General features: G+C 37.4%; 1 long non-coding RNA gene across 2 annotated transcripts; it reads left to right on the top strand.

Annotated features, from left to right (window-relative positions):
• Positions 1 to 633: 633 nt before the first annotated feature.
• On the top strand, positions 634 to 11,636 carry LOC101803309 (uncharacterized). 2 transcript variants are annotated; one of them, XR_005267210.2, is made up of 4 exons: positions 634 to 1,605; positions 1,742 to 1,856; positions 10,570 to 10,647; positions 11,509 to 11,636. It is a non-coding gene; the product is annotated as an uncharacterized lncRNA (long non-coding RNA). The 2 variants fall into 2 exon arrangements; XR_002402239.4 differs by lacking the exon at positions 11,509 to 11,636 and adding an exon at positions 11,203 to 11,438.
• The last annotated feature ends 13,084 nt before the right edge of the window (positions 11,637 to 24,720 follow it).

Genomic DNA, 24,720 nt, shown 5'->3' with positions numbered 1-24,720 from the left:
ATGAAAAAAAAAGTTCAAGAAGCATCTAAGCTCTAGTGTATAATCTCAAACATATGTTGAGAATCTCAAACCCCAGAGGCCTATTCAATTCTTCATCCAAATATATGTCAACTGCTAGGGCCAGGATTTTCTAACATCATTTTTGGTGATTTTTTTTTTTTTCTAACTGAAGAAACTATTTAATTTCAAAGGTTCTGCAACAGTTTTAACTTTTATTTAAAAAAAAAAAAAAAAGTGAAAATGCAACCCCCCCCTCCCCACTCACACACTTTGGTAGAAAACTGAGATATTTACATTTGAAATTGCTACCAGAGAAGCTGTATCTGGGTTGCCTTGTTCTCTTTAGTGTCTCCTTGCTAATTTCTACCATGTGCTGCCATGCCACATTCACTCCAACAGAAGATGAAATCCAAGCAGAGATCCTAGTTTTGGGAATGGTAATGAGTTGAAGCTTCACAGCAGTGATGGTCTGGCTCTACAGCAACATTTTCAAAATGCAGTGTACTCTCAAGTCTAACACTGTATTCCTTTTCTCTCCCATGAGGCCCTTTGTTGTGATTACTTTTTACTATATCCGCTTTTTCTCAGACTGTAGTGGCTTGTGGTTTTCTAACTGAATGCTTGTTTTGGAATTTGTGCTTCATAGTGGGAATTATCTTTATCCAGCATTTGGGTTTCAGTTGAGTTTTCTGTCATCATGCCATCCACTGGAGTTTGGTGGGTCCAACCCGCCCAACTCAGTGAACCACTGTACTCTTACATAGCTGCAGTCTCTGAGGACTCCCATAAGCAGTTAAGTATAAGGGTTTTTTTGGTAGGGTCTGTTTTGCCAAATACTCTGACAACTACAGCACCCACTGGAGGACCAAGTCACAGTGTGCATCTTGCTGGATATTGGCTACCTTCAAGCCTCTGTGTGAATTCAGGTTGACATCACTGAAAAATGCTGTAGGATCTCTCTGCAGGAGATGCTAGGAACCACTTCAGACAGAGGGGTTCCGGGAGGACTAACCTTTACCAGGTGACAGAGGGCCTTCAGCCATCCCAGTGTTAATCTCTGCAGCAGTCTCAGAACAGTTGGCTCCCACGTGGGTGAAATCACCACTTCCTTGGCACCATATAACTGAAGTTTGTGGTTCTGGATTTCTCTTCATGCTCCAAGCCTTCCCTCTCAACTCCTTTGAACAGTAGATCTCTGCTCTTCCACTTCAGCTTTGTCCCAGTACCCTTTTTGTTGAGGGGCAGGGCCAAGCACGCTCCTCCCTTCTTTCCAGACTAAACCCTTTCTAGACTGGCAGTAGAGCGTGCTGCTGTGGAAAAACTGTCTCCTGAGCATGTCAATACTGGGCCATGACAAGGATCAGCCTGAGTCAGCGTTGTAGGGTGCCCGCTTCCTTTCTCTCCCCCTGCACGCCCAAGAGAAAGAGCAGAAGCAAAGGGGAAACACACATCTCTTTCAGGGAAGTGCACAAGAAGCGGAAGGGAGGGGTGCGTGCAGGCTGCCCCCACTCACAGCGTGCATGTACCCACATCCTGCTCTATGCTGCTTTTCTTGTCCAGTCTTCTCCCCAGACACGCTCTGCTCTTGCCAGACTTGGCTTAGAGGTGGGCAGGAATCAAGCAGCTGAATTACTTGCACAGCAAACCCAAAGGCTGCAGGATACTATCCATTTGCGACCCAGTTGCAGCCTTTGCCACTGATCCACTTTGTCCTCCTCATGTCATTGCTTTCTGTTTGCAGAGAAACTACAGGACTGCATGAGAGCAAACTTCAATTCCGCTTGCTTGGAGCCATGGCCTAAAGTTCTGTGGAGGAAATCCAGGACAAAAAGAGCTGGATGGCAGCTGGATGACAGGTGCTGGAGATACCAGGGAGCGTGATGTTGACAGTTAAATGCCACTGCACATATACACAGTTACTTTTTTTTTTTTTCTTTTTCTGTGAAGCCTGATCCCCTTAAATGACCTATAGGTACTTAAGGCTTTGTTGAGCCGGTGAGCTGTGCTGCTAGGCTTGTGCTTATAATGAGAAAACTGCTGGCATAACCCCAAGGCAAGAGAAAGAGAGATTGCACTCTTCTCTCACTTTCCCTTTGCCTCCTCCTCTCCCCTGGCAGTATTCCAGCAGATAAGCATCCAGGCGCTGCTGCACTTGCCTGTCAGCATGTGATGTAATCAGGCTACAACCTAGACCCATATATTAGAAGCAAGACCAGGTGATAACCTTTAGTTAGTCTTCTCTTAGGAGAGAGAGGTGTTGCATTCCATCTTTACTCTGGAAAGAAATTTACTTGTAATGGCAACAAGGATTAATTTATGTGAGATTTGTTTTTTAAGGAACAAAATACTTGTCACTCTGTATCCATCTCTTCTTATTTTTATTTTACTCTGATTAGTACTTCCTCAGGGTTCCTCTCTCTTGCTGTTTTTCTCTGTTTCTTTCATTCAACTCTGATGAAAGAATTTTTCCCTGAACAGGTGCAACTCATGGTCTTGTTTCTAAACAACTTTGCCAGGGAATATCAAAGCTCCAGATTAGAAATTTACGGTTATCCTTATTTACCAGTACTGAACTTCCTAAAGGCCTTGCAGATCTCTCACCAGCTCATTCTTCAGATCTGTAGAGAAGAGGGAAGGTGAGAATTCATTTTCTTTCCTTTTAAGCATACTATGGACTTCTCCAATTCCATATGCTCCTTTTTCACCCCCTTCATTTGCACTTGAGACAGCTCTCCTGCCTGGTCTTATTCCTGGACCTGACAGCTCCTTTGAAGGAAAATGACAGTATTACAGGGCATGATAAGCGCAAAGTTCTTTGGCAGGGAAAATCAGGCTGTAACATAACATTCATCTCTTTACTTGATGAATAGGATACACTTGTTGCTGGATGAGTGCTTTGTTCTGAAAGAAAGATCCAGCTGGCTCCTGGCCTGCATTTATATCGCTCATGTGGTGACTACTAGGCATTTTTAATGCTTAATGTTTTTTTTTGTTTGTTTGTTTTGTTTTGTTTTTGTTTTTTTTTTTATGTGGGTTGTATAAGATTGATCATGCTCATACTTTTTCAGTTGCTGTTGAAATATTTGAGTTTTGCACATGAGGTTGTAAGAAACAATGCTGTCATCTTTTAATGCCTTTAACTGCTTTGGTTTAATGATTTGATAATTTTAAGCATCTTTCAGTTATATCCTGTTTCATTATATCAAAGAGAGATTTTCATGTGATCTGAGAAGATAGTTTACTTCTCAGAGGTCTGCAAGGAAGTCCCGGTAGAGCATGGCCACTGCCAAGTTGTATTTTCTGTATTCCTGTGTTGTCTCATCTAGAAAGTGAGTGACTATGTTGTGGCTTTTTGTAGAGAAATTTCCATCAAATTGCTTTCAATTTGCAGAAGTAACGCTGGTAGTTTGAAGGTTTGCTGCTAAATAATATGCACCAGGCAAGTCAATGCTATTTTAAGTGGTTTGATTCCTTGAGGTAGTACCAGATGAGCTGGTATGAAACAATGAATTTTCGCAGTGACTGGTGAGTCTTCAGAGCAGTACCGTGAAGGCTGGCTAACTAGCCGGCTTAGACGGATTTCTTCTAGTTTTGTAATCAGCATGGCGGACATTAATTCTGCAGTCTTGGCATCATGTTCAGTTATGTGGTATAAGCATGATCTCTAAGACCTTGTTTTCCTCCTTGTTTTTCTTCCTTCGTCAGTTCTATTGACAAAAACAGATCCAATGTCACATGCATTTATGAAAAAAAAAAAAAAAAAAAAAGTTATTTTTAAGCTAGGCCACTTACCAAGCCAAAACTGTAAAGGAAAATAATTTTTAAGTGGAAGCTGGTTGCAGTATTAACTCAAAGGTGCTGCCATCTGTCATAATAAAATAGTTGTGTTTGTGTAGAACCCTACACCCAAGGACCTCAATGTTAAGACTATTAAACCTCAACATCCTAGTGAGGGACCTAATAATAGCATATCTGTTATGCAGATGAAGGAGATAAAACTGAGTTAAATGACTTGCCCAAGAATTCACTATCTGTTACTGGCAAGAAAAAGAATTGAGCTAATTGACCTCATCTTTCCAAACCCTGTTTTAACTCTGAGATGATTCTTCTTCCTCATCCATGAATATTTCACTCACAGCTTATCTTAATATGTTTTATAGAAACAGCCAGATAACTCTAATATGTCTGAATTATGCAGTGTGTTTTCCAATACAAAAAATATATCTGACATATTAAGCATATTTATTTTTCTCTGTCTCCTCCAGTTCATGGGTTTATCTAAATGATAAGGCATTATGAGGCCCGTTATTTTTTTTTTCACTTGGAGATTTGTAGAGAGCATTTTTTTCTTTCCCCACCACCTCACCAGATTATTTTATCTACTACACAAGCTAAGTTCATACCTAATTTCTGCCATTGATACGGCTATTTTCTATAATGTGAATGAAGTACCTGGTGTGATAAATATTAAAGTGTATCTGCAGTTTCATTTTCACATACAATAGACTTTTCAAAGAAGAAAACTATTGCTGCGGTATTTACTAAGTGTCTCTATTTTAATTCTGATCTTCCTGGATAGTATTCAATACAGCAAGCTGGTAAAGCAATTCAATATCATTTCTCTTCATTTATGACCAAGTTATATTATTTCAAGATAATCATGCAGTTGTAGAATGAGTTATGTTTATGGCATACCATTCATATTGGAAAATGTGCATATAGATATTGCAATAATTCTAATATTCCATTTCACTACCTTTTCAGTGACAAGAAAATGCAGTATTCTACTACACAGAGTTACAAACACTATACAGTGTAATCTTGCTGAAATACCTGTTTGCATTTTAGTTTCGGCACTGTTAATAATAATCCTTCAGTATTACCAAAAAATTGAGATTCAGATGAGTATCAAGTCTGTGCATTCATAAATGCCATGTATTTTCACTTTTTTAAACCTTGTCTGTTACTTGACTTTGTCACGTTAGCTTAGTATATTAAAAACATACAACTACAGTGATTTATATCAGTTTGAACCCTCCTAACAGTTTAACATAATCTTTCTTTTGCTATTAATGTAGAAATATTTCTACATCTTTTCTTTGCAAATAGGCTGTCTTCCTTCATATCACTGGACAATTTGATTGCAATATTTTCTAGCTGTCTATCTGGACAAAGAGAAGTCAATTGTCTTGGTTAAGAAAGGCAAAAGTTGGGAAAGAATTCTTTTGGTTGGACACAGTTACTGAACTTTTGGAAGATTCTGCAATGGTCCAAGTCCCATTCAGTTACTATGCAGTATCCGCCATGTTCCAGTGTCCGTAACTGTAATGTTTCCTATGTTTCAAGAGGCCTGATTCTTTTCTGTAGCTTTGCTGCTTTTCTTCGTACCACTTAAAATCTGGAAGAACTGGTGGAGTAGTACTAGGTAACACTTCTGGGAAGTAGTCACTTCTGGGTAGTGCTTGTAGGAAAAATAGAATTTAAAAATCAGGACAAAAGTTGTCATGGCACATGCACAGCCTCTGTTTAACTCAATTAATGGCGAATGTTAACTCTTCAAGAGAAATGCTGTCAATTCTGATAGAATTTTTGACATCCTCTTTACCTATCCTTGATCAAATCTAGACATGTTTTTAGGAGAGCAAATCAGTTATTTAATGCAGTATAGCTATCATTCATTGTCATAAATGTGAAAAGTTAAATGACTATTTTCCTGGTATAAACTATTAGTTCTGTAGCCTACATTTCAAGAGGAAGGGAGAGATAATTGCAATTACAGGAGTTTTAGCACAGTGGTTATTCAATTTTGAGGTGCTGGACATGAACAGAGAATACTGTGTCACACTGGTTTATTTTTGCTGCCTTCACACTAAAGACAAATTTAAAAAATAACAACTATTATTTGTGTACAATCCTCAGTGCCGTGGCTGAGCCTGGTCATGTTAATTTCCAAGATTCCTGCACATGATATGCTGCTGTTGTTGAAGCAAAAAAAAAAAAAATCAAAAATGAATGGAACAATTGTGCACAAGGAGGATCAGTTTCAATGAGAAAGCAATATCTAACTCCCAGAATCTGCAAATCTTGTTACCAGTGAGGAATGAGTTGAAGACCTCAATTAACTTTGAGGCAAGTGTCTGAGAGGAAGGCCTGTGTGCAAAACGGGAACCCCCATGAGGGTATGATGGAGGTTTGCCATAGAAAACAAGTGAAATCTAGAGATAAGTTCTCAACACTGACAGTGGTGCTTATACTTTGTTGTGTGTAAAGTTGTAGCCATCATGTCTGAGGAAAAAACTGCTGTTACTGGAGTTTGAAATGCACTGACCTAAACAGATGGGCTCAAAGGGAAATGTCATTTCCTAAGGGTTCTATGTCATTTTGCATTTTACTTTGGCACTAAGAAATCAGGGTGTTGCAATCAAAAAGGAAGAACTGAAGTAAATTTGATTTAGGGAGACACTGGGATGTTAACAACACACAAAACAATTATTAAGGTCAACTTCTTCCTGCAGTTTGAACAAAATATATTTTAAATATTTATGTTGTATTAATCCAGCTCCCTAAAGAAAGCCTCCCTAATGTGCTGACAGATTTCCAGAAATGCTAAACAATAACTGGTACACCTAAGACAAAACATTAAGGCTGAGTGAGAAAAGGAAACAAGCAGAGCCTCAGAGTGGGAAATCTTTTCTTCAGGCATTTTTTCCTCATTTTCTATAACCTGCCCCTTCTCAAGTGAAGGGCAATGTATTTCCAGTTTACTTTAGGAGGATTACATACACTGTCTGCTAACTGCAATAGTATATTTTTGTTTTTGTTTTTCCATATTTTTTGTTATATTAAATATTCTTGGGCTGAGTGAATGATAGCAAAGAGGAAGAGATGAATATTGCTGTTTCTGCCCCAAAAGCCCAGTGGACTAATAAGCTGTGTTAGCTTCAGGACTTGCTACCTTTTTGCTTGAATGGATTTGAAGCATAATATATCCAAGAACTCCATATCAGCATCTTAAAACTTACTCTGTTAAAGTTTTCAAAAGGATAGGGGAAGTGGGAGGTGGGTCAGAGAAGATGCCCTTAGGCTGTCCTTTACAGTTCTTTCACTTGTTATGAAATACTTTTATGCAACTGAGTGAAATGTGGTTAAAACTGACTAGGAGTTTAGAGTAATTACCTTAGAATGCTTGGATCAAAATGTTAGGCTTCTGGATACAGCTCTCTAATATTGCTAGACAAGGAGAGATTATAATCTGATGGCCTACTCTAGGCATATATATTAAATGAATACTGTTCAGATTTCTACTGGGTTGTTATGTGAACAGGAGGATAAAGCAAGTATCACAGCTTTTCCTTCTTTATTCCTTTTTTATTCCTTTTTTTTTTTTCTGAAATTCTGAAATTCTGAAATTCTTCTTTTGGCAAGAAAAACTCAACAGTCAGACTTGCAGTCCTATCAAATTGCACTTCACATTTTAATAACTCACAGTGCTTTTTTACAAAAATGTAAATCTATCTTGAAATCATTTTGGATTCTTAGTGAAACAAAACAGAACATTTTCTTTAATATTTGTTATTTTTATCCGCTACAGATTCAGGATTCCTTTGGACTAAAGGAGCCACCGAGCTTTCCCATGGATGGGGAAAATGCTATTGACCTAATTTGCAGGCTAGAAAACAAAGATCCAATAAATTAAACTAGCTACTATTGTTAATCCCATATATGATGTGTGACAGAAGAGAACCCAGCACGTTAGCTCTCTAAGTTTTGTGTAAAGCTCTGGTGAAGTGCTTTTATGGCTGTAACACAATAGAGCTCTCCACAGTGTAGTGGAAGGTTAGAGGCAACAGGCTGAACTAATAAAACCATCTAACCCATAGGTAAATGAGTAAGCAGAGTGATTTTCATCACAGTACCAATTTAATATGTTGGTTGTAAGAGGAGGGATGGTGTAGCACATGAACAGAAACATGCATTTTGTAGGACAAGAGAGTATATTGTTCATGGCTTATTGCCTGACCTGGAGCTAGCCAAAGAACTTAGCCCTTGTTTTGGAGAGGTTGACTGCTGGGATTTTGTCCTACAAGGAAGATATTCTAAATCTACAAATATAATTTGGTGAGAGGAGGCCAAATTTGGGCCTGTCAACTTTGACACATCCCTTAAAAGATTCCAAATGATAGAAATGGTGTGTAAGAGAGTTGTAACAAAGGAGAGGTTTTCAGTTCTTTTAGCAGAGAGCTACATAATCACACTTTCTTGCAGAAGCATTCAGTGTGAAGATCTGTCAATAGAAATCTCAAACTGTGAATATACAATTGAGCTTTATTATCCTTTTGTTATTTTGTAACTACATAGGTATGACAGACAGAAACTGATTTTAAAAGAAATTCACGATTGTCAGTGTGTCACATGCATGAATCCCACTGCTGGAAGTTTTTCAGTAAATCAGCATCTTTGGGTAGGTGCACCAAGTGCCATATTTTAACAAAATGTTTTTGCTCACAGTAACAGTCAAGTTCTTAATTTAAAGAGAACGAACATCCTAACATTTTGTTACAGCCTTGCATAGCAGACAGATGGTGCTCTGTCTCACACAGAGCAGGCATGGAATAGCACAGTTATAAGTACCAGATAAAAGGTGCTACGGGGACAGAATGTGTAGGAAAACCCTCAGTTTGACCATTTGCTGTGGCAACCCCAGGAGCAGACATGAGTGAATAAGCACTGTATTGTAAACAAGAATCATGCATAAGACACCCCAGGTCTCCTCAGGAGTCCTTTGACTCTCTAAGTAGTACAGTAAAAGAGTATGCAGAAGTCTTCAAACCTTCACATTGCCAGCAGGACTATTTGTGTGTGTTTGGGTCTTACGGGTTTATGGTGCTACTTTTCTTGGCTGGTCTTGAAAACCTGCCACACAGAATGCAGAGAATGGAAGGAGGTGTGGAAGCCTTTAGTTAACTTCAGAGTTCTGTCTTTCATGGGAGGTTAAAAGAAGGGAGCAAAACTCTGCCTGAGGGGACTTTTGTTTTTAAGGGTTAACTTTATTTTGGATTTATAGTTTGTTATTAATTTGTTTCTGGGTTTCAGAAAGGATATGTTGGCTGTGTTTCATCTGCCAGATCAAAGATACTGTTTATTGCACTTTCATAAAAGAAATGTTTTTCCTATCTTGTGCCAAATCTCAGCTACTTCTGCCTTTACCTGTTCTCAGGTTTGGGGGTTTCCATTTTTAGTGCAGATAGGGTTTAAACTACACAAACACGAGCAAAAAGCATCTGCTAAAATGTGCATGTAACAAACATTTGCCTGAGCAGGCACTAGATTTTCTGCAACCTTGTTTCTCCACCATATTTATTAAATACATAATCTATTAAAGGAAACAACTCAGTTCCCTTAATACCATTTCTGACAAACCCATGCACAAATTCTCCAACAGTGCAAACCTATGGCTGAGTGGACTGAACGACTGAACAGCGAAGCAGGGAAGGGGGGCTGACAGGGCTGTTCCCTAAACAACAAGCCCACACTGAGTGACAGCTTGTTTGTGTATTGAGTGATGTGCAGGATCTGGTTCAAAGTCTCACAATGGAATCACTGCTCTGTGACAGTGACTGTAATGTACTTCAATTCAGCACCCTCCACAGGAGCAACAAAGGCCAAAGAATCCACCACAAGTGTGCTTAACTTCAAAAAAGAGTAACTCTGTGAAAACAGGAAAGCTCACTAAAAAGAAGCTAAAATGGGCCACTAAACCAATTAAATCCTTCCAGGGAGCACGAAGATGCTCCATCTGGGCAGAGGACGCAACAGCAGAGCATCCCCCATCCTTTGGGAAAGATGCAAGAAAGAGTAAAAGGAGGCCAGCATAGCTACTCAGCAAAGGAATGAAAGTTACTAGAATTAGCAAGGGAAATCATTCACAAAGCTGAAGTTGTGTTCAAACAAAGAAAGCAGGAAGGACTGTAAACTGTGAAAGACTAGAGAACTCTAATCAGTCTGTCCAAAAGCATTCAAGGAATAACTGGTTTAATCTACTTCTTAGATTTGAACTGATCACTGTGAAATAGGTGTAACATGCTTTTATGCTTTTTTTTCTTTTTTTTTTAAATTTACCTTTACAAAGCAGTGATTTCATCTGCGTGGTTTTAGTATCTTTTCACACCTGAAAGTGCATAGATTTTAAAAGATTGTGCTTGTGCATCTACCTAAAACCATCTTTCCAGCATTTGCATTGTCATCTGTATTTTATTTAAACTTGTCAACATTTTTTTTTGCTAACAGATAGTGTTTGAGAAACACATGATATCAACTAGTTTCTCATACTGCTTTGTTTCACTGCAGAGAATCAAGGTTCTGAAACTGCCTATGTTAGTATATTTTACACTTAGGTTGATTAGGAATGTTCTACAACAGGATTTCATTTGGAAATGCTGACTGATCAAAAATGTAATTTTTTCAAAATATATATGTGTTTTACAAGCTTCTGTTCAGCTTCAAGATGTTTTTAGCTTCCCAATTTGGAGGTATTTGATTTTTTGATTATATTTTTTTTCTTTCACACAGAAATGTTCTGCAAATGAAGAATTCTGTGATTTGACCAGTTCTGTTTGAGCTGCATCGTGGGGGCAGAAACATCCTTAGGTAATTTTTCTGAGTTCTCTGGTTTTTAAACGACTGTTAAAAAGACCACAGAGGTGTTAATAATAGAATTATAATTGGATTGATCCAAGATAAAGGATCAATATACTACTCTTCCTAAGAAATTTAACAACTTTATTACAGTTCCCCTATGCCTGGTACTCCACTAAGGTGCTATCTGCCTTACTTTTTATTTAAACAACATTCAGACTCTGAACTACCCCAATTTGATTAAATATACACAATTTATTAAGCATTCTGGAAAGAAAACAGCTGCAAAGGAGCACACTGCCCTGAAGTCAGGCTCATTTGGCAGGTTTCATACTAACTTGATAGTAATTATGATCTCCATCGAGTGAGACAGGGAGTGAATAAGATATTTAACACTGTGTGCTTTGGCTGTGAGAACCTTTTCAACTTGTGCTTTCAATTTCTGGATTTCGGTGTTATTAAAATATTTATGTGGGTATATTTTAAAAGAAATAATTATACTTTCTTCACACACGCTTTTTTTAATCTCTCAGAGACATTTCTCTCTGTTTGCTGTCTGTTTCCCAGAGATGGATGCTCTAACCACTATATAGAGCAGGACCATAAATATCCTTTTCCAGCACTGGAGCTGCAGTTACAGTATAGTGAAATCTATCATCTCATATAAGCTGCAGTCTGTCTGCATCAGAAAATGACCCAGAACTTTCTACCCACAGTGACTGGATTCAGTTATGGTTTTAATTTAAGAGATTTGATGCATATATTCCAGGTAATACAGGTCTTTCTGTATAGTTCCTGTACGTATAAATTGCCCTTTCTCTCTACTATACATTGTAGATTCTTGTGTGATTTTATGCAACGCTTGTTTTTCAGAGTCTCACGTTGAATTCTGTGGAGAGTTCCCTAAATATACATGTACTGGCTATGTCAATACTCAGAGTGAGTATCATGCCTGAACATCTTCTAATTCTGTAATACCATTTTCTAATGGTGAAACCACTGGCTGCCAGAAAAAAAAAAAAAAAAAGAAAAAAAAAAGAAAAAAAGTAGTATTCTTGGAAAGAGGATCTCAGCTGTAAGTTGTATAGAGCGTTGTAATTATCAGGATAGAATCAGGATAGAAGTGCTTATAAATTCTTAAGATGAAACTCTCTTGTAAGCCAGAAAGCTATCTTAAAAGCTCTAAAGTGTAAAAGGTACCAAGAGAACAAATTTGGCCATGTTCCACATGCCTCTGTGCCATATTCAGTCAGGTCTGAAGTTCCTGGCAAAGTGTGAATTTTTTTAGTTACATGAAGCTTATAGTTAAAAGCTTACTACATACGTTTACTAGATCTAATAGTAGATCTCCTGGGTCTTGTTTCTTGTGCCTTTCTGAGGCATCCTCCTTGAAGAGAGGACTAGAAGGAATGGGAGGGTAACACCAGTTTCTCAGAGGCAGAGTAGTGGAGTCATGCTTCTAATCCAGTCAGAAGCATGAATGATAAATGACTTGCAGCAATGTGGAGGGCAAAATATGGACATGCTATACAATAAGCGGTTTCTGAGAACTCCAAATTTTGGCACCCGTGACAACCTGTGACATGATTAAGAAATCAGGTTCACATTCCAGACTGTTCTAAAATCAAATGTGAACAGTTGCTTCAAACAGTAATACTCCCAAATGCATTTATTCTGCGTGTCTGCACACCAAGCTGCTATGCTATGCAGTGCAAAACTTGAACAAGCTACTCAACTATGAGAAGCAATCTAAATGTTGCAGTCCCTTTGGTCCCTGCACACAAACCTCTGATCTCAAAGAAGTCAGGTAAATGTGTTCTGGTTCCCAGATAACTAGGTTGTTTCCCTATTGAAGGCAGCTTACGTGGTCTCTCTTCACTCTGATAGTCTATGAAAGAGACATATAGCAGATGAAGCTTGACATAGCAAAGGATAGGCTTGTACTATGTGTTAAAGCTGCCATTTTTTTTATTATTATTTTTTTTAGTCAAAAAATGAAACACAACTGTTGAGGTGTCCTTCTCCTCTTGCTCAGTTCTGTAATGCCACAGCTTTGCTGTGCTGTGCTTTCACTCCTTGCAGGTTCGTGGACAAAGTTACTTTGCACTTACTTGCAGAGCAGACAGCAAGGAGGGAGGAGCAGGCAGGGTGCTGAGGAGTCCCAGTGACTCCCATTGGAGATGATTGCTTTGCACTTCCTTCCTCAGCCCTTTGCTGTTCAGCTGTTGCCATGGTGGTTAACTTCTCAAGTATGAATGGTTCTTCCACTTCATTCCGCTGCCTTGTGCCTACAAAGCATGGGCGGATCTTTCTGGAAAAAAATGCTGTCATCACAAATCCTGTACTCTTCGTTCTGTGCTGGAGGCAGAAAGTGAGAGGTAGAGGAAAGAAATAAGTGGGAGCAAAACATCCGTTTTTTTTTTTTTTTTAATTTCTTTATTTTTTTAATTTTAAAAATACTGTTAAATTTGGCAAGCCAGCAAACCTGATGTTATTTTTTTTTTTTCAAGCTGTTTCGCTTTTTGTTTAGCTTACCTGTCTGGGTTAGCTTTTAACAAATTCAGCTGCCACCTTCTATATGAGTGGGAACATTTTTAGTATTGCACACCAAGCTAGCAAAAACTGAACAGTAGTTTGAGACCAGCAGCAGCAGGTGCATGAGAGACAGCAGTGATTTGGGGAGACTGAAAGAGTGCATGTGAGGTTGGCAAAGGGTAATCAATGTTCTAAAGAGGATAGTAGGAATCTTTCTGGTTCTAAGAGTTATTACCAGGACAACTGTGCTGCTGAGAGCAATTTTTTTTTTTATATACTTCAACAGTATCTGGTTCTTTTGTGTGTGTTATCTCTAGGTTTTAAAAATAATTTCAACCTTTCAATGCGTTTGGAAATGCTCATGTTTGGATCGAGGTCAGAATTTTACCCATAGTTCCTGAGAGTTGCTTATTTAACATCTGTTTAGCAGCAAAGAGGAGAGCAGGATGTCAGTTTTTAGAATCTCATAATACAGCTGGATCAAAAGGTCAATGCAAAAAGGAAACATTTTCACAACAAATATCCCAATGATGGAAAATTTCCAGATGAAATTTCCTAATAGTTACTTGTGCTAGGCATAAAAATAGATAAATGACACTGAATTAGCTCATACATGAGTATGAAGTTGTTAGGCAAAGCATCGTTATATGAGCCACCTGCTCACCAAATATCTATTAATATGCTTGCTGGATTTAGTTGTAGTATCAGGGGAACTCCATACTGCAAAAGTCCCAGTCCACTTTGGGACAGAGACTTCAATCTGCCAATTCCTAAAAATTATTGCACCACTCTTGAAGAAACCATGTCAGAGCTGGCACTCTGAATAACATCGTGAAGTCAAGAGGAATGCCTTCATTGCCTTTCACCAAGGCCAGAATATGTTGACTGGTAACAACCAATGACAAAATTGAGAACTGGAGTAGCAAGTAATATTTAATGAAGGGTACCCAAAAGGGTCAAGTTGAACAACACATATCAGAATCAAGGGAAAAAGCATCTTAGGCGGTCTCTTGTCTGATGTGCATTTTGTAATGGTATTCAGTGTGTGACAGTAATCTATATTGGGAGTGAAGCTGGGAAGAATACAGAACTAAAGAGGCAATCTAGAAAAAGGAAGTTTTAAATAGACAGGCAGGACTCCAGCAGGATACAGTCAGGTTTTTTCTGAAGAGAAAGAAAGGGGTGTGTCAGAAATAAAACTGGATTACAACAAAGATGAAAGTCATACAAAGGAGGGCTAGGAGGAAGAGATCACCATTCCTAAGGCAAACACACAACCTCATTATATAACTTCTTTTACAACAGGTCATTAATTGGCCATTAAGCATGCATACTGTAGGGAGTAAATATTCATGTTTTGGTGACCCAAAGATGCATATCACTGACTGGAATATTTTAGTTTCTAGTCAGGGACTGACGATGTCACGTTTGAAGGGGGAAAAAATGTGTTTGAATGAAAATGTGTTTGCCAGGAACACTTTACTACCCCAGTAATATATCGGTTCCTATTGTCTTGATTCATTTATCATGGAAAAAGTATCCACGTAATCATCCTGCATTAGCTCATATAAATATATGGAGAAGAAAGATACTGAACATTTTAATGCAATTCTCATCCATACTATAGAATGTACTCTGAGATGGGATTCTTAACATGAGGTAACTGGGAAAAATCTGTTTGTATCCACCATTTCATGCCATATTATTTTTAAGCATTGTGGGAACGAAAAGGATTTCATGGGGATGAAAAAGGATTTTGTGACATTGGAAGTGTATACAGATTAATTGTTTATTGTAGAAATCTTGTTTTGTTTTGTTTCCTGTCCCTGGTGTGAATGGACATCATTTCAATATAATAGAAAAGATTATAAAAACAAAATCACTGCAGTCATAAGAAGTATTCTGTCTTTTCTCTTACTTGAAGCATACTTATTCAAGTTTCTTCTTTGTAATGAGGTTCTTTACCTTTTTTTCAATTTAGATGCTACCTCCTTATGGTTGCATGCCATGATGAAGACCATAAGAATATTAGGAGTCAGTAGCAAATACAAGCAAGTAGAGTGTACGATAAGGAAAGCAGAGTAAGACTGCATGAGCCATACATAAATAGCATAAAATGGAAAAATGACTGAGAATAATCTTGTAGTTTGTGGTTGAACCCATTTCCTTCCAGAAAAGATCAGATTAAATTAAAAGCTATCACCAAAGTCTGCATTATGTATTATTATACTCTTTTCAGCTGTCTCCAGAGAGAAGACACAGTCCGAGAGGGCTTGGAGCTGGCCTTCTGGAAATAGCATGCTGCCAGATTCTGATGGAAAAATTTGAAACACTATCTGATATTGATTCTGTAGCTAACAGGATCATTCTTAGAATCCAGCAGCTTTTCCTAAGTGTGCACATGCACACACACAGAGACACACAGATAAAATTGTGATAAAGGGTTAATGTGCTGGGTGAATACTTGTTTATATCTCTATATTGTTACCACCAGGGTGTTGATGAGCATGTATTTATCCATAAGCCACTAATTTACTGCCACTTTGCCTATGGTGTTGGAGAACCTCGTTACTTTCCCGTATCTGATTGGGAGAAGCTGACCAGAATTTTAACAGAATCATTAGAGCACTACAATGAGCTTCATGCTGCAATGAATCTTGTTCTTTTTGAGGATGCTATACAGCACATGTAAGTTTCCTTACTTTCAGTAGGTATAATGTGTGCTCTAGCAAAGATAATCATTGAAGTGCAAATTCATTTAAAGGTGACCTGCAAGAGTATTAAAAATAACCTCACTGCTTTAGAGATATATGCTGAGTGCCCCAAATGACCAGGCTAAGCCAGGCATTTAGCAGAGTTTTAATATGAAATGTAACCATTTTTTCTTCTAATGCTTCCAAGCAGTCTTCACCCACTGTGAATTGTTGGCTTCTTCTCAGTGTGACCCATGGACCTGCTACTGGTCATGTCAAATCCGCTATAGAGCACTGAGGCAGACAGTGGTTTGACCCATCAGGGTATTTTAAAACTCATTATTACAATGCTACAGTGGTTTCAAACATTTTACATTTTACGTGAATACGAAATGAAAGATATTTAAAAAATAAATCTACATGTTGGAAGCCTACACAGAGCTTTAGGAAACGGATTTATTTAATGCTGTTAAGCTAGTCCCATAGTTTGCAATGGGGTTATATGATGGATGGGCTATCATCATTTTTGTATTTTCCAAGGGACCACCTCATACAGGAGCAGATACTCCTACACAGTTAGAATTTGGAGGGTTTTAAAAAGACATCTAAAAGGTTAGATGGGGAAAGAGAATGGTATTTACATGTAAATTTGCTAAACTGACTTTTAGGGGAGTTTCTTAGTCATATCTTCCATGTTTCTAAGTATGATGAGAGCTTGATAATGTGGCTTTACTGCCCATTCCTATACAGACCATTTTTGTGTCAAAGGTACCAAGTTCAGCTGCAGTTTCATTCCATTGTCGTTTTCTTTATTCCAATTATTTTAATTCTTTATTAAATTATTTTTTTCCACAAAATTTTCTAGATAGTCACTGTGTTGTTTAAGGATCATGCATATAGAAGTATGTCTAAGTTCATTTGTCAGAACAAAATAGTCACTGCTCTTTCTGGGTTTTCACTTAGTGCATTCCACATAGTTTGAACAGTAAGTGGCCTTGGTCAGATTTGTTTTGTATGCATTGTTTCACCCTCTATTTCTCATGCAAATTTAAATTGATAGCAGCTTTGAATTGCTGGCAAGTGTTAACTCAAAATCAGCCCCTCTCTCTTTTCACAGGAAGATAAAAATAAGAAAATATTTCTGTTCACATTAGCTCCTTCCTTTCAGCTCCTCAAGCCTAAACTGACTTATTTAAATAAATATCTCTTCTTACAAAAAACTCTCGGTGCATCCAAAAATTACATGTTTACGGTTTACAACATTATCATGAAAGTCATTAGATTTATCTCAATACTGAAGTGAAAATGGTAAAGAACTCCCAAGAAATAAGTACAGACTTCATCCATTGGGACCAAAAGCAGAAAGCAAATTAGCTCTTTATCTTGTTTAGATTTTTGTTAATCAAGAAAAATGCACTTAATTACTCTGACAGGAAGCAGTGCATGTAGAAACTGAACTGAGCCTGAGGCCAGATGTCATGCAGTCTGAGATAGCGTAAGTTTGTTGTACTGCTTCTCTGTAAATAGAAGAGAACCTCCTCAATTACTGTAGCTAGAAGAACTCATTATATTATTCAGGTAGGAATTTAAATGACATAAATCCTTATCCTTCCATGGTTATAAAAGCTTATTTTATATGAGCAAACTTTTTTTTTTTTTTTTTAATTTAATCTCAGACCCCACAGGAGCAGAGAATTGGGCAATAGAACTACATTCTTGTTGAAACTCAACCACTGGTGCTAACCAAAACCCACTGTCATCTTCTGAATGTACGGGAAAGTTTCATATCTGTTTATTGTGGATAGAAGCAGAATATCCTTGTTGCTTACCAACAGAAAAGGCCAGAAACTAAATAGGTTAACCTACAGGAATGCTGCTGACAACTGTCTTGCTTTAGGTTTTGTTAAGATAGAGAGTAGGGCTTTGTGATGCAGCCTACAGTTTCAGTTCTGATATTTCTCATCTTCTATGTGGCTAAATGAAGACAGCAATTAACAGCAATTTTGCCAAGGTTTACCACTAGGGTGGGGGGAAGTAGATCTAGGGGCAAAAAAACAAATCTGAGTTTTCTCTGGACTTGCACCCTGGGGCTGCAGTCCCATTTGAATTTCAAGATACATAATTAATGGTAATTTAACACAGTAGCCTTTCCAATATCAGGCCATTATAAATATCTTCTTGTTGTTAAAATAGCTACCAAATTGTTTTTGTTTTGTTTTCAAAACTTAGTTGAGCTTAATGTCTGTGTGCCCTCTACCTCTCTTTCAATTGTTATTACAACTGGCTAGTGAATGTTAGCAACTTTGAGTCAACAGACAAGCATGAAGTGTGATTGAATATGAATGAAGCAAATGAGTTTGAAGCAATGGAAACTACATCTAGAAAACTTAAATTAACACAAAATGTAGAGTGGGACTCAGTCAAAACTTCAGTCTAATTCTGACTGGCTGCTTGGAAAGAAACAGAAATTCAGAACAGAACTTTGCAGCTTGGATCAGTCTGTGAAGATTTTACTGGTATTTTCTAGCTCATTACTTTTGATAGATCAAATATCATGGGAATGACTACTATCAAGCAAAAATAAATACTCTATTTTTTTTCTGGTTTTATAGATGTCCTATGAGCTGTATTCCTGAGACCGCCTTATGGCAATACTATCTTAATTGGTCTTGGAAGTAGTGTTGAGCAGAGTCTGCTGGCTAGCAGTCTTTCACAGCTCAATGGAAGTTCATCAAGTCACCAGACTTAAAAAGATGCTCAGGGTAGGGATTTTGGTTTGCTGTGGTATTCTTTTTTTATGTTGCAACAGTTCATATAGCATTGCTGACTACCAGATTGTAGTTTCTTTTCCCTGACGTTGCAGGGGCTATAAATTTTGACCTTGGAATAGTGCTCTGTGGATTGACTGGTTTCGTATGTAGGCTGTGTTCTTTTGATTGCTTTCTAGTGATAATCATCTGATGCCTTCTTTTGCGTTCTGACGTTATCTCACCAAATGTATGCATATTTTCTCATTTGATGTTTTCTTTGTTTCTCAGTCTTTACAAGGAATGCAAATTTAACTTTCATATTCATGTTGGGGCTGAAAAATGTTGGCCACCTATCCCAACTTTAGATCTGCACTAGAAACCTATGACACAAGTTCCCAATATAGAACGGGTCCACGTGAAATGACGTACAACCCAGGCAGGAAGAGAGGGCTGTGGCACTGTGAGAAGCCGCAGATCCAGGTTTTAGGCTTTCTAAAACTCAGCATGAGCTGGGAAACTTCTGTCTGATAAGAGAGGTAATATGGTACCAGCCAACTGACTAGGTGAAACCTAAATGCCTTATAGACAATGTCTCCTGGCTCCTACTGAGTTTCTACTATCACAGTTTATCTGTAATTTAGAAAAGAAACATGTAATCTACCCAATTGCCCTTTGAAAGTTGTCAGCAACTTGTTTACACCATTTCATGAAATAGATAATATTTCAAGGTTACTTGTAACTAGCTTTTGTTCTGAGATGACAGGAAGTTGCTTCTAATTAACTCAGCATGTTCATCAGAATCAAATTCTTCAAGTCTGTGGGATCTGCATCACAGAGAAATTTAACTTCAAGTATGATACAGTAACAGGTAGCTAACTTTGTTTAATCTATTGGAAATTCATTGAAAATAATGGGAAATTTACCCCATTTTGACTGACAACTTAAAATAAAAAATTACAACTTTCTCAAAATATATGGTCAGTAAAACTGTAGTGGTATGAATAAATTTCTAAATGCTTATTTTTTTCCATGAATAGAAAGGCACCAAAGATGGATCCTTTACTAGGGATAGGTCTATAATTACAGAAAGTAATATAAGTATTTTACATTTACTGTGCATAATAAAATGCAGTCAGTGATGAAAGAATATTATGCAATGGAGTCAGAGATGAAAGCTGCAGAGGAATGATTTGCTGGTGTTCTCATCAGCAAAATTCTGTAAGCAAGAACCTTACTCCTGTTTGGCTGATGGGTGATAGTCTCTCAGCATTGTGCTGAACGCAAGACTGATTCTCCTTTTCACTTAGCATATTTGTCTTATTTTTTAGTTTCAGTTTCAAACAGCTACATTCACGGTGTTTCTCTCACATAAAATGCAGCTGCTTTTATATATTGTAGTGAAGGAAATATTCACTCAAATAAACAGAACAGACTAACAGCAAACAAAATGTCACGTCATTTTTGAGGAATTTCTGGGAATATATCAGCTAAGATTCCCTAGGATTATTGGATCTGCTTTAGAACTGGTAATAACTCAACTTATTGGCTTGATATTATTTCGAAATTTTCAAAATATTTTCATTATCCCCAAACTAACTCTGCTCGTTCTCCTGGAAAGATTGAAAATGTATGTTTTTTGTTCTTAAGCAAAATTTTTCTTTGGGAAGAATAGAATCTCTCAAAACTGCAGCCTTGACTTCCTACCTTGCCTTGATCTAAGTAAAAGGTACTGCTCTTGTGAGTTTAAATGATAGAGTTTAGGTCTGTGAGTTTTCAGACAGGTAGTGATGGGAGTTAAGTCTAAACGTATTGTTAGACTTTCCTCTGTTTGATTTTATGTCTTGGGTTTGAGCTTTGAACACAGATGATTTTAAAAGGGAAAAAAAAAAAAAAAGAAAACAACTCTAAATCTTAACAGCAAAAATTTAAAAACATCTGAAATAGCATTATGGATCTGTAAGCACAGTAGACTTGTAAGGAAGTTCCTTGTAAGGAACTGGAGATTCTCAAACTCGCATACATAACTACAGTGGGACAGAAGACTTGATCTGAGAAGACTGGGTTGTTTGTCCATTTTAATCAAAACACTCTCCTCCGCCCCCCCCCCCCCCCCCAACTGTATTTTGTAATGGATCTCTGCAAAGAAAGAACAAGGACAAACTCTGTCCTGTGAATAATTTATATTTATCCTCCTGTCTCAGAAATTTTAACTTTGATTCACACGCCTGCAAAGCTGATGATTTATGTGAAGTTTCCAGAAGAGGCTTTAATATGGCAATCTTCATGGCAGGATAGCACTTTTGTGCAAAACCCCATGCTTAGAGGACAGAATTGGAAGATTGTGGTTGAAACTATTAGAGAAAGGCATTAGCCCTCAATATCAACAAAGAAAAAGCATAGAAGAGAGAAAATCTTATCCAGCTGCAATCATTTCCTTATTTTCTTTTTGCCTCCAAAATATGGTTTTAGTACAAAAGAACATTAACATTATTTATCAGCTGTAACTTGGGATCAGGATGAGCAGCTGAAAATTATAAATGGATGGGCCGTATTTTTAGCTCTCTTGTTATATGATGAGGATATCCAGAATTCCTATCATATCTGTATTGTCCAGGAAAAAAAAAAAAAGCAAACATGATCAACACTTGTAGACAGGCAACTGTTAAAACTGCTGACAATATAAGTTGGCTATATACTAGCACTGACGTTATTCAAAAGTTGAAACAAGGGCTTTCCTGACTGACTCCCCCATATAGCACAGAGATTCTCCCAGTCTTTGTGAGCCTACTGTGATCACTCTCATTTTATAACTGAAGATTAAAGGTACTTCTCTGTTTAGTCATTTCAGCAGGCAGACGTTATACATAAAGCATTATTTTTATCTACCAACAAAAATACAAATTTGACTCATTTACACTGTCATATAAAAAAATATATCATTCAGTCCTAGAGTCGAATCAGAAAAATCTTGCTGTATCCATGATTTGATTTATAAATTGGAGTAACTCTTTTTTGAAAATTATATATACATAATTTTTTAATGCATACACGGAATAAGGCTTTACTATTATAATCAGCTGATTTTAATGCTTGTTTCATCTTCTTTCTACACCACCACCCTCACACAAGATTGTTTAACTGCTTTTCTTTCATTCTGTGTGATTGTTGTCCATACATTCTGCTATTCCTGCATTTTACTAGAAAACTTAATGATCCTAGAGGAAAATATTTGTGATAGAAAGTCGTTCATTATTATATAAGGGCAAACAATATGCGTTTATAGTGCAATCAGCAAGCTGCTCTGAAAACAAAATGCTTGCTCACGTTTTTGGGTAGCAGTCCCTGTCTTTGTGACAATGGCTGCATCTTCAAATTGTTAATTATGTACTGCCCCCTAGGGATTTGTGTTTTGCTTGTGGCAACCTGCTTGCAGCTCCTTTGGGATCCATTTATTATAACAGTCTAGATTTCTTATAGGGAATTTGCACTTCTCTCCTCTTTGCGTTTTTTGACCTTGATAATAACTTCGAATTTCTTCCTTTTCCAGCTGTGATGATATGAGTTGCTTTTTAACTCCTTCCAGGTTAGATTTTGTTGCTGGTGGTGGTTGGTTGATTATTTTTAAGTAGACTGTTAATATCTGTGGTTTGCTTTGTATGTTTTGTGTATTTAGAGTGCATGCATATTAGGTTTTATATATAAAATATTCTTTACATTATTTGAATAGGATGATAACATTTTAAAACATTTTTTCCTTCTGATATTTCTAGGGGATAGGTTTTCTTTTCAACGTTTGTCCACATTCCATTTGTAAAAATAAGATGTGTAAATTTCTCGGAGCAAAATTTTGCTTCCGTGCTGAAAGGGAGAAGATGGGAACAGCAGTGCTTTACACAGGTGTCAAATACCTGAAGAGTGATTTCTTACAGTTAATGACGTGGCAGTTTCAGTTTAATAATAATAATAACTAGAACAATGACAAGGACAAGTTTCCTTTTACTTCACTCATAGGTGAGATGAGTTGTCCACAGAAAATCTGATCAGAGGAAAGAAGAATTTTGCCAAATGTATTTATGATCAAAACAGTTCATAAATACAAGAAGGCAAAATGAGCAAAGGGCAGTAGGTTTTGAATAGGCTTCATCAGCAGAGGGGAGAGGTCATCTGGGAAGATTAGTTATAGGAGCTATTAAATCACCTCTGTGACACTGTTAGAAGAAGCTGCTTAACATAATCATGTGCAATCAGTAAAACTGCTGTTTATTATAAAACGTTTTTGATTTTCATATTTTATATTGTTATGTAAGATGGTGTAATGTAAAGCCATACTTATTTCACCAGTACAAATTATCAGCATTAATGATTTGTGGTGCTTTTCCTGACAACTTTCAAAGTAAAAAATTGTTGGGAAATACCTCTCCAAACCTATTTTCACTAATATATTTAAAGACTTGCATAGAAGTTTTTCGTTATGCTGTAATTGTAGACACTTGCAAGTTTTTTTTTACAGCTTTTATATATGAACTGCATCATATACTGCTGTTTGTTTGGTTATCCTTCTTAACCACGCAATACCAGCCATCTCTTTGAGGTGCTTATCACTTAGTGATAAGACTCTGCAAAAAGGGATTGCATTATAATTTTGTCTCTTCCATTTGGAGTTGGACCATTCAGTGCATATTTGCTTACACACCAAGTGGAGAACTGCATCACTTTTTTCTTCTCACACGTTTATGTCATAATATGGACTACCTTAGGATGAATGTATTCAGATCCAAGTTGTTTGCAAGATGCATTAGAACTTGACTCTCCTGTTTGGTGAGGCCTAGCTTGAAAAATAGCAGCTGATAGAATCTTGCCAGGTTTTTGCACAAGATTTTGGTGCATTAATACCTTGCAAGATACTAGTTTATCATTTTTCCTGAATTTTCCTTCATGCTTGGCCATAATCCCGTGAGGATGCACATTCTTGTCCAGCCACCGTGAGTGATGTCTAGATTGCCTGAGAAAGCGAGCTCCTAATTTCAGTACAAATCTGGAAAGTGTTTTACAAATGGAACTGGGCCAGAGTTTCTCAGTGAAAATGTCTGGATGCCATCTGGTTCTGTGGGTGCAAGAGGTAGAACTCAAAGTATCTGGAAATAGCCACAGGGGAGAGAGTAGAACCTAATGTGTTAGACCTCTGGCAGAAAACAAAACTAATCTATAATACCAAATTCCAGCACTGCAAAGGATGGGATCTCAGAATAGGCAGGATTAGGAATCTGAGGCCTTATTTATCAATATCTTCACTGTTACGCTGTAGCCGATTTCAATGGGATTATTTTGGCTGAATTCAGACGTAGTTTTATGTCAGATCTTATATTACAATATAGAATTAACCTATGTATATTATTGCTGTTGTGCTACCTACGAAATCAAATTTGCAGAAAGCTGCTAACTTCAGAATAATGATTTATATACAAATTTCATAATATACTGCAGTAAATTATCTTGAGCCAACCCACTCATACTGATACCAGTACATGCACACTCCTTCTATGGCTCATCAGTTTGCCTGAAGCCATATATCATATGCTGATATATGTTGGGACTGTTCATCAAGCACCCTTAAAATCAGATTGCCGATTTTAACTGGGGCCCCCACAATTTCCAGACAATCTGAGTCAGCAAGGGGATGGCAAAGTATTTAAAAATCAGCAAATTTAACTCAGCCTTAACTGTTGTAATGCTGATTCTGATAGTGATGCACATTTGTAGGACCAAACATCCGCTAGCATGCTAACAAATTGCAGCAGATTATAGACATGGATTTCCACCACTGAGGCTGTACTCTCACTTGTACTTTTGTTTTCTCAAACAGAAGTCCACCTGGTCCATAAAAAGCAGTACAGTGTCAGAAATTTAGAGCTGTAATTTTAAAATTTTACTTCCTCATTATGTATTATTTTGGTTAAGCTCAAAATATCTCTGCATTTTTACTTGCTTTTTGGTGATTTGATTTATGGCATCAGAGTGTTTGGCTCTTTCTTTCATTTTCCCTGCTTATCTGGCAGTCAGAAAAAGCTAGAATGAAGTATGAGTGCAAGTAGAATACGTACTTTCAG

Source organism: Anas platyrhynchos, chromosome 7, assembly GCF_047663525.1.
Source record: "Anas platyrhynchos isolate ZD024472 breed Pekin duck chromosome 7, IASCAAS_PekinDuck_T2T, whole genome shotgun sequence".
Classification (NCBI taxonomy): domain Eukaryota; kingdom Metazoa; phylum Chordata; class Aves; order Anseriformes; family Anatidae; genus Anas; species Anas platyrhynchos.
Note: the sequence above shows the minus strand (reverse complement) of the source record. Positions and strands in the feature narration are given on the sequence as shown.